The sequence below is a fragment of the Sinocyclocheilus anshuiensis genome, unplaced genomic scaffold (assembly GCF_001515605.1).
Source record: "Sinocyclocheilus anshuiensis isolate Anshui unplaced genomic scaffold, SAMN03320099.WGS_v1.1 scaffold272, whole genome shotgun sequence".
NCBI lineage: Eukaryota > Metazoa > Chordata > Actinopteri > Cypriniformes > Cyprinidae > Sinocyclocheilus > Sinocyclocheilus anshuiensis.
Genome location: NW_015554117.1, coordinates 623,511 through 634,901, shown reverse-complemented (window position 1 = coordinate 634,901; position 11,391 = coordinate 623,511). Strand labels below are relative to the sequence as shown.

Here is an 11,391-nt window from a genome sequence, read left to right as displayed (position 1 = left end):
TGTTGAGTGTGGAAAGACCTTCATTACGCCTGAATATCTGCAAAAACATCAGAAAACTCACACTACAGAAAGACCGTTCACCTGCTCTCAGTGTGGTTATAGTTTCAATGAGAATATCCACCTTAACATTCACATGAGGATTTACACTGGAGAGAAGCTGCACATGTGCCACCAGTGTGGGAAGAGTTTCATACATTCGTCAGGTCTCCGTTATCATATGCATTGTAACTCTGGGGGAAAACCATATAATTGTGATCAGTGTGGTAAACATTTTACATTGTCATCACTTCTAAACAGCCACCTGATGGTGCACACAGATGAGAGGCTCCATAAGTGCTCTTTGTGTGAAAAGGGTTTTCACAACCAGACATTTTAAAACAGCACCAAAAACTACACGATGCTGTGCGGGATCACATGTGTTTTGAGTGTGGGAAGAGCTTTACTGCAGCTAGTCATTTGACAAAACAAAGAATTCACACTGGAGAAAAACTGTTCAGCTGCCTGCAGTGTGGAAGGAGTTTCACACACAAAAAAAGCCACTTAAACAAGCACATACAAACACATAGTAATGAGGAGCCTCACACATGGGGTCACTATCATCTGTGCAGTCGCTCAAATAAATAATCTTAGATTCTGATAAAGCAAAAGTTTTTAGGTTGTTGTTCAAATAAAGCTGTGTTTTAAATATATTGTTTAAATAAAGTAGCTATGAAATGTCACAAGATTGTAGAGATGTCTTTCTTTCATTTTGTGGGAGCAGCAGGACTATTGCAGCCTACTTTAATCTAACATTTATATATTTGTATTCTTGCATTTATTTAACAACATGCTTTAATTGAAAAGCCTCCTAGTTAAGACGTGAACAAAGAATTACAAAAATAAAATGTGATATAAAACTTGATTTTTAAATAATGATTTATGTGAATCGAAACTATCAAACTAAAAACAAAAGGACTCAAAGAGATGAGCTAAACAAAGACATAAATGGTTAATCTGTTCCGTGCTGATAAATTAGTAGGCTAGGGTTCGAACACTTCAAGCACTTGAGATCGCGCGCGCGTGGCGCGTGGCGTGACGTCATCATCGCTCGCTGCACAAATAGAAAGTGAAATAAATGTTCAGAGTTGATGTTTCGCCTTTTAAATTCTTTACAATACGGAGTATCATAGTGTACCTTTATAATGAATTTACCTGTAGCTACTTGAGAGAAAATGAGAGGATTTGTATAGCCTAAATCTGTATGTTATCAAATGTTAGTCAAGGTGAGTGCTGCTGCGTTCTCGAAACAGCTATTACAGGTGACTTCCGCTTTAATATTTTTCTCTGGCGGACTTATTAGTTCTTTGAGATTTTTAATGTGTATTTTATGTGTTGTTTCATTACCATTTCGTGATGTCTGTGGTTCATTTTAGCATTTGTGTTAATATACGAATGACTTTATGTATTTGAGTGAACCGAGTCTCATGCTCCTGTTTCTTTGACTCTCAGGATCCGTTCAGCAGAATGTGTTTGTTTGTCATTTCCATCCAGAGTCATTGGAGATGAGATTCTGTTTCAGCTGTTCATCTCTATCATGGATGACACACAAGCATCTAGAGATGAAGATTTTTCTCCACGATGCAGGTACTTAAATGGTAGTAGAATATGGCAGTCTCTATCGTGTTTTGTGTGCGTCTTGTTTTAGGTTAAAAGTGACACATTTATTTATAAAACAATAAGAAAAATACTTAAAGACCTTCAAATGAAATTATCATTATGATAAAGGATTCAATGTTTTCTGTTATAGTTCATTTCAGCAGAAGAGATCAGAACCAGAGCCCAGCTGTGTGTCTATGAAGAGTGACTGGTCTATGGGTCACCCGGTACATTTTAAGAGTGAAGATACACAGACTAATCCCAGGTGTAACATTTCTACAAAATATGCTATTGACATTTTTATATTAAGGTGTTTTTTTATTATTATTTATGGTATTATGGTATTCATTCTAGGTGTTGTAATTTTATCTTAAATATTAACCAAGGGCGTAGGTTTGATTTTGGCATTGGTGGGGACATAACTGCAGACAACAGACATTTAATTGTTTGATCAAAATTATTGCTAGGGACAATTTAGTAGCTGCTGGATATTGGTAGGGACATGTCATAGCATCCCTACTACGTCCTTGAAAATCATAACAAGTGAAACTTTGGAAACTATAGTTCTCCTTAAATATAAGAGGTCAAGCAACAGATTAATAAATTAATCCACATTTCACAAAAAGCGTACGGACGTAATTATAATTGAAGTCAGACATTGAAGTGAGTTGCTGTTTTTGTTGTTCTTCTGAGGAAGATGTCATTTACTTGTTTTGGCAATGTACCCACACAGAGAAATTTTGGTCAGATTTTTTAATGTTCATCCAATCTTATTTTGTAAGTGAATTTTCATTCTGTTTTAAAGATGTTTTCTTTGGATTGTTTGACTACTCGAAAGAGAATATGGGAACATATAACTTAATTAATTTGTATATCCTGCTAGCTAAATTTCACATACATAAACAAAAATCTGGCTCTAAACCTCTCTTCATTATTCAACGTTGATCTAGACCAGAGGTCCCCAACCACCGGGTCGCGACCCACTACCGGGCCGTGGAAGAATTGCTACCGGGTCGCAAGAACGTTCTGGGATAAATGTGTATAGATATGACACTCTGTTATTTATTTATGTTAATGATTGTTCTAATTATTCTGTATTTTTCTTTGTATGCGATTGATATGGAGTAGCAATTTGACAATTTCATGTTAAATAAGTAAATGAAAGATTGCCCTTACAAAAAATTACTGCAGTTTTTTTAAAAGTAATACTGCAGGTTTTCAAAAACTAATACTGCGATTGATATGGCGTAGCAATTTGACAATTTCATGTTAAATAAGTAAATGAAAGCTGATCTGTCACATTTTAGGAGTTAAACGGATCGCAGTTGATCTGTAATACATATGGATGAGACCCTACCGATCGGCACGCACGTGATTTGCAGATTAATTGTCCAATTTACACGTACAAGCAATTTTAAACCACAAGAAGAAGAAACTAAAGAGAGTTCAATTCGTTACTCACGCGCTGTTCTCACACACAATCAAAGCGCGCACAAGAGATGTATTTCAGACAGCGCGGAAATACCGAGTTGCGTATACATACACATAAAATTAGCCTACGTCAAAAACCCTTCACGGCATTGTCATTCTCTGTGCTTTAAATATTTTTTTTCTTGCTTATCCGAAAAAATAGTCTGATCTGTGACTAAAAAAAAACACAATATAATGCGTTGAACCACTATGTAATGCTATTATAATACTATATAATAGCCTAAGACAAGTACATGAAAACTATGGTTATACAAAAAAAAAACTTTTACTATAGTAAAACCACAGTTAATTATTTCTTAAGGGATTTGTATTTGTGAATATTTTTTCGTTCTTTTTTCTTTGTTTTGTTTTTATAACTGTACTGCCTTAATGGTTTGATGTTTTGTACTGTTTAAAAAATGAAATCAGAAAAAAAAGATTCACGATATGTGCTCCTGTAACAGAGACGCTGGAGTTTGGTTAGAATCCATGAGCGGACTCTTCCTATCAATTCACCATCGATAGCCTTGACCTGGATAGGTGGGGTGCATAATTGTGTAGGGATTTGATATTTGGTTATGATGTCCTGGTGGATGAGATTTAGGGCGGCTCCGGAGTCAATCAGCGCTGTGAGGTCGAGAGAGAGAGTATCAGTTATTAAGACAACAGGGAGTGTGAATGACTTGTTGCTTAAAAGGGCAAAATGTTCAATATTTACCCGGGGATTCTTTTGAAGCTTGTGGGGGCATCCCAAACTGCGGTGGCCTGATTCACCGCAGTAAAAACACAGTTGTTGATATCGTCTTCGTTCTCTTTCACTCTCAGATAGTCAGCTCCGAAGTCCCAATCTGAATCAAAAGATTCACGACCCCACACAGATGTCCCGATCTAAATAAAATGATTCATGATATGCGCTCCGAAGTTCCAATCTGAATCTGAAGTCCCGATCTGAATCAAATGATACGGAAAGTTCCGATCTAAATCAAATTATTTGCTAACCCGCTCCGAAGTCCCGATCTAAATAAAATGATTCGCGATATACACTCCGAAGTCCTGATTTGAATCGAATGATTCGCGAACCTGCATCAAAGTCCCGATCTGAATCACGATCCGTGCTCCAAAGTTCCAAACTGAATCAAACGAGTCGCGAAACCGCCCCAAAGTTTCGATCTAAATCAAATGATTTGCGATCCACAATCTGTAGTCCCGATCTGAATAATGATTAGCAAACCATCATTTCAGATCGGGACTTCGAAGCGCAGATCAAATGATTCGCAATTCGTGCTTTGACGTCCCTGTCTGAATCAAATGATTCGCGATATAAGATCCGATTGGAGCGCTTCGAAACAGTGAATCATTTTGCGACGCAATGGTTTAACTGATTAAGAGTTTTTAAAAACTCTGTGTCATCTATTACTATACGTGCTTAAATCATTACAAGCGATGTCGAAATTCGAAAATGAATGGATCTTTTGATCTGATGTTTGCTAGTGAATTGTTTGAACTGAATGATCGAAGTCACAAGTTTTAATCAATCGGAGCGGTTATAGCGTAAATGACTAACTCAATTGATTTGGTTTGTTTTTTTCCTCTTTTCACGTCTTTAGCCATGTTTACACGACACTGTCAGTACTACTACTGGCTCGCTAGTTTTATGACATTAACTGAAATAAGCAAAAAACGTATGATTTTTACAAATAAAATATCCATATTTTCATTCCAAAGATACACAACACAAATCTATGAACACATTCAGGTGAGGTAACAATAGGTTACTGTCGTAACCCCGGTTCACTGAAACATCGGGTGGAGAGTTCCACCTATGGGAAGGACATCCATACCTGACCTCTGCTGCAGAAGTAGGGCTGCACGATAAATCGCATGCGATATTTAATGCGCATCTTGTCAGAAAGCCGGTTCTGTAATCAGCGGTAAATCTCCATCACCTGCGTGCTTTCACATTGAGCAGCATTAACTACACAGAGCCGTTGTTCACTGACGAGCTGCGCAAAAAATCGCGCGAATATGAACGTGGTTTTGTGCAGCTCGTCAGTGAGCAACCGCTCTGTGTAGTTAATGCTGCTCAATGTGAAAGCACGCAGGTGATGGAGATTTACCGCTGATTAAAGAATGGCTTTACTGATAAGATGCGCATTAAATATCGCATGCGATTTATCGTGCAGCCCTATGCAGAAGCATCCAATTGCACCAAGTCTGGCTAGACAGACAAAAGCGCACAGCCAATGCTCGGTAAGGCCCACCCCCTTACCTGAGAGCATATAAGGCCTGCATGCACTGCTGTTCTCCAGTAAGTATATTCGCTTCTCATGCGGCAAGCGAGGTAAAGCTGGTGGATCTCTCTACTCAGTGTTTCAGAGAACCGGGGTTATGACAGTAACCTATTGTTCTCTTTCATCATCTCATGTTCGAGATCCACCTATGGGAGAGACATGGACAGCTCCCCGATTGCCCAATACACTCACAGTGAGGTTCTGCAAGCCAGAGAAGGACGGTTGCCCCAAGGAGGCGGTGCCTGACACGACCCATAATCATACACCTGGCAGGAATAAAAATGCATGCTTGGTGACATAACTGTGCATGGCCTGCCAGCGCATTCACCCTTTGTTCCTTTACTACAATGTATAAATTGGAAAGGAAAATGGGAGGTAACGAGGGGCTATGAAGACCCCACTCCTAAAACAGAATTTACTACTGAGGTTTTGGTGACATCCAGTCGGTAGTAACACACAAATGTGTGGGGAGAAGCCCAGCTAGCAGCAGAGCAGATATCCTGCAGTGACACTCCCCTGAATAAAGCCCAAGAGGCGGCTAAGCCCCTTGTAGAGTGTTGAGTGAGCTCTGATGTCTCCTGGGGGTTGCACTCCAATTGATTCATATGCCAAAGCTATAGCCTCCACAAGCCAATGTGAAAAGCATTGCTTGGATATGGGACTCCCCCTGTGAGGGGGCGCCCATGAAATAAAGAGCTGGTCACTCTTCCGGAAAGCATTGGTCCTGGTAATATATGTCCGTAAGGCACGAACAGGACACAGAGCATTCAGCCTCTGGTCCTCTGATTCAGCCATGGAGGAAAAAGGAGGAGGGTGAAAAGCGGACAGCTCCAACACCTCCAATGTGAACGCAGGAAAGCATTTAGGCATAAAAGTTGGATTAGATTTAATGAAATCCTTATCCCCACTAAGAGAGAATTTAGTGCACGAGGAATGCACCGAAAGTGCTTGTAGCTCACTGACACGTTTAGCTGATGCCAAGGCCAAGAGCAAAGCCGTCTTGAAGGACAGCAGCTTTAGGGAAATACTTCCCAGGGGCTCAAAAGGATATTGTGACATTTAACAGAGGGATAATCTCTGCCAGCCATGGTGTTTGGGTCACTAGGGTACTATCACAAGGAGAGACTGGCCCTGCTGTCTCACCCTGGCCAGTTTGGGAATTATCAGGCACAGGGGAGGAAAAGCATACAGCAGCACTTTGGGCCATCGGTGGGCCAGAGATCACGTAACGGGCTGAAATGTAGTGACAAAACCCATTTCATGAACGCTCTCATTCTCAGGAGTCCCAGAGGCAAAACCTGGATAGATTAAGCCATAAGACCCTGCAATCTGAGGCTTGTGCGATATTGCACTTTCGTCTAATAAAATCCCTGATTTATCAGATTGGGGGGCAACACCTGAATCGCTTCCTTTATTCGGAGGAGAGAAATTTCTTCTTTCATAATGTGAGTAGTATTCCGTGTTCGAAGCGAGAACGCCGTTGAAATGCGGGGGTTTTGTTAAAAACTGCTGTCTGTAGCCTTGCATTATTGTCTGCATCACCCACTCGAGAGCCAAAATATTCTGCCAAACTGACTCATAATTCGCGAGTGTCCCCACCCGATCCAGGGGAGCGCTGACATCTTCGCATGCACCCAGTTGGCTCATTCGTCCCGTGACGGGGGTTTGGCAAGCACGCAGTGGGCACCTGGCGTGAGGCCGCCTTCCTAGGAAGGAATAACTTGAAAGCCTCGTCCTCCTTTTTGTTGTCGCATTGTTGCTGCATCAACATGACAGTGGGACCAAAGAGAGCATGGCCAGGCTCAACCGGAGCGCCTGCGATGCGCCTCTTCTCACTGTCAGAGAGTGTGCTCTCCCACCACAGAAAGCGCCATGGAGCGCCCGCAGGCTTGGAATGCCTGATAAGCATTACGGAGGACGAGATCATTAACCATGAGGATCTCCTTCCACAAGGTTGGTGAGGGGGATCCCTTATCCATCTGTTGCCCTAATTCGTCCAAAATCTCCACCTGGTAAGTAAGTGGAGAGGAGGGAGGAAACATTAAGGGCCCCGTCAGCCAAGGCGGAAAAAACGGTCCATTTTGTTAGGCAAGACCGGCTTTGGGGGAGCGAGCAGCCTGCCCTAGATGGTTAAGATGTTAAGATGCCTAGAGATAGAGGGCTCGATAGCGGGGGGATCACCCATGCCGAGAACAACCATATCTTTCACCTCAAGGCCCGCAAGACCATGCTTGAAATCGAGCGGGTCGCTCCAGTTGTTTCTCATATGATTCATGCATGCTGGAAGGACAGGAAAGAGTTGTTTCCACAGGCTGGGAGGGGGACCCAGCAGTTTCTTGTCATACATGTCTCTTTCCTGGTCACTGGCGCTCTGTGGAGCTGGCCACTCAATGTTGAGGAGAGCGGTCGCTCGTTCGCACAAGCCACAGGGGTTTTAGCCTGAGGAACGACAGAGGGCGGGAAGGCCTCCTCAACCTCTTGAGTCCCCAAGAGGGCCCCCAGCCATCATCATCATTGCCGGAACCAGCCGATTCGTCTGTAAACGGGAGGTTGTCTGAGAAGATGTCCCCTTCGGGGAACGCAGGATTGGGCTGGTCAGCCCAGTTGAGGGATGTTGTGCCCCCGGATGCGCGTCGTCATCACCGTGTCCCCCATCCGAGTCAGAAAAGCCGAGCTCGAAGCACTGAGTCACGACAAGTTTAAGACCATGCCACAGGAGCTTTTTAGGCAGCATGTGTGCTTGAGGCCCAAGCAGACCACGCAGAAGGGTTGAGGGTCCTTAGCGGCAATCAGCGCGCCACACGTGGCCGGGCAGACCCATAATGAGCTGTTCCTGGGAGCAGCGGCAGATTTAGAGAGCGACATATCAGCAAAAATCTCAGTAAAGTCCGTTGCAGGCAGCCGTGGAAGGGGAGCAGGTGAGATAATGCAAGAACGTGGGCAGCTCAGGATGCAAAACACAACTAACCTTGGCTGAACAGAAGACTGCCACATCTGGCAGAGGCTGATCTTGGGAGATTTCCTCCTGAAGACACAGTCAAACTGTGTTAGTGCAGAGATTGCGAGATCGCGAGAAGCGAATGTCAACTGGACAACAGCAGCACATGCAGGCCTTATATGCTCTCAGGTAAGGGGGTGGGCCTTACCAAGCATTGGCTGCACGCTTCTGTCTGACTAGCCAGACTTGGTGCAATTGGATGCTTCTGCAGAGGTCAGGTACGGACAGGCATGGACTGGCCATCTGGAGCACTGGGAGAATTCCCGGTGGCCTGGCAGCTGAAGGACTTGCTCTTTCTATAAGAAACACCATTTTTTAAAATCCAGTCAAATCCTTATGGACAAAATCAAGGCCAGGATTACTTCTTGGAGTTTCAAGTTTTTTTTTTTTTTTTTTTTTTTTTTTTTTTGCCTTCCCAAAGTGATGTACCAAAGTGATCATTTCCAAAGTGATCATTATCATCATTCGATAATAAATTAATAATAAATCATGAATCGGTTAGTCTTGACTGGCAGTGCTGCGCTATGAATCGGCTCGCCTGTTCTGCGCTTCTGTCACACAGTTTCGAACAGAGTAATCGTTGCACGGGACTTAATGAAGGAGAGGAAGCGGCCAGAAACAGCAGTACTGTAATTTTGCCTTTATTAAAGGCACAATATGTAAGATTTTTTTATTAAAATATCCAAAAGCCACAATAACAGTTTTATATATTTTGCTGACTTGTGTACTTACATTATCCCAAATGTTTCAAAGAATATTTAAATCCAGAGAAATAAGCTATTTCAATTAGTGACACAGACTGTGTCCTTAGTGTCGCCTGCCAATGACGTCATACACCCTCGATTTCCCGTTTTGTTTTGTAGACACCAAAGACGCTTTAATATGCTATGCATTTTATTAGACAGGTGACGACCGCACAGAGTAGCATTATAACAGAACTTTCAAATGTATCTAATAAGATAAAACAGCTCTGCTTTACCCCACATACGCATGACTGAAAGAAGCAGAAGCAGTCGACTGTGGCATAATAAAAGCTCTGTTGCTTTCAAGCCGTGTGTCGCGCTCGTTCAGCGGCCTCGTTTCGCTTCGATGGCTTTCCGCCTCACCCTGCTTCATACTACGACGTTAATAAATCTTTAATACATTAGCTCATCCATGAACATGATTTCTGCTCGAGTCCCGTCGGATTGCTAGAGCAGACAGCAACACAAAAATACTATCAGTCAGAGCCTAATAATGCAATAGTATGTTCAGTGTTAGGATTTTTCAATAAATGTACTAATTTTGACATTTAGGCACTTTAAAAAATGTGTTTTAATATATTTGTATGAAATACAGGTTTGTTAAATCTAGGGTATTCAAGTCATTTTAAGATAATTAACAACAGTCTGTGCTAACAAATTGCAAAAAGGTGGTTATTTTGCAACAAGGTGGAGACAGTTCTGTTCATAACAGTAGACCTGCTGGTAAAGAAGTGACAGGTACAAGAAAAAAAGGAAGAGACAGAGATATTGGGGAAAAGGAAAAGGGATGTGAAGGTGCAGTTCAAGAGACAACATTTAATTATTTTCCATGACCCCAGACTAAAGATTTAGACCTTTTTATGTGATGGCCATGTAAATAATAGGGTTGTTTGTGGTTTCAGAATTTGTTGTGGGTGTTTAGGATGGCCTGGATGAGTGTGAGATTTCCCGACCTGAAATTGCCATAGGTCCCGACCATAGGTGGATCTTGAACACGAGATGATGAAAGACAGCCGGTTTACTGCTAACTAGTGAAAAACTCTATTAATATGATGAGCTGCACCTCAACATACATGTTAGATGGAAACATTGTGCAGCGGTTACATACACATATATTTAATTGTTTGATCAAAATGATTGCTATAGGGACAATTTAGTAGTCGCTGGATATTGGTATAGGGACATGTCCTTAGCTACCCTACTAAATTGTACACCTCTGAATTAACATTGTTTCTTACACTCAAAGACACATCTATGAGAGCGCTTAGATCAATTTACAGTTTTTGTATAGCGTAAATAAACTTTTAAGTGCTTTTTAAAGTGATTTTTAAGGATAAATTAATATGTGATTTTTTTTAACAGAATAATTCAGAGCGTTTACTTGCATCTCTTTTTGTTATAGTTCAGTTCATCAGATGAGATCAGAACCAGAGCCCAGCTGTGTGTCTATGAGGAGTGACTGGTCTATGGGTCACCCGGTGCATTTTAAGAGTGGAGATGCACAGACTGATCTCAGGTGTAACATTTCTACAATTGAACTACTATTGAAATTTTTATATTGTGTATTTTTAGTATTGTTATTCATAATAGCCATTTTTATTGTCGTCTTAAATTTTAACATTTTTGCTCACACACAGAGTGACACATCTATAAGAGCACTTAGTTGAATTTATAGTTTTTGTATCAGCATAGTGTAAAAAAAAAAATAAAGTGCTCTTTAAAGCGAATGTTATTTTTATTTTATTAATATTTTTTTTATACAGTAATTCACTCTCATTAACTTAAATCTCTGTTATAGTTAAAGTTCACTTCAGCAGAAGAGATCAGAACTAGAGCCCAGCTGTGTATCTATGAAGAGTGACTGGTCTAAGGATCATCCAGTACATTTTAAGAGTGGAGATACACAGAGTGATCTCAGGTATAGCATTTCTGTAAAAGATATGATTTGATGATGATACAGAATACAGAAAAGGCATTGTGTTTATTAAGTCATGTAATGATGTATTTTAATTTTACAGTCATGAAGTCAACACGTTTAGATTAAATCTGATGGAGAAGTTTCTGTGTCTGTATGAAGGAATAGCAAAGCAGGGAAACCCAACACTCCTGAATGAGATCTACACAGAGCTCTACATCACAGAGAGTGAGAGTGGAGAGATCAGTAATGAGCATGAGGTGAGACAGATTGAGACACAATCCAGGAGAGCAGCAACAGAGGACACAGCCATCAAATGCAGTGACATCTTTAGAGCTT

General features: G+C 41.4%; 1 pseudogene; it reads left to right on the top strand.

Annotated features, from left to right (window-relative positions):
• Positions 1-10,987: 10,987 nt before the first annotated feature.
• LOC107669853 (NACHT, LRR and PYD domains-containing protein 12-like) overlaps positions 10,988-11,391 on the top strand; it is a 25,359-nt pseudogene continuing 24,955 nt past the window's right edge.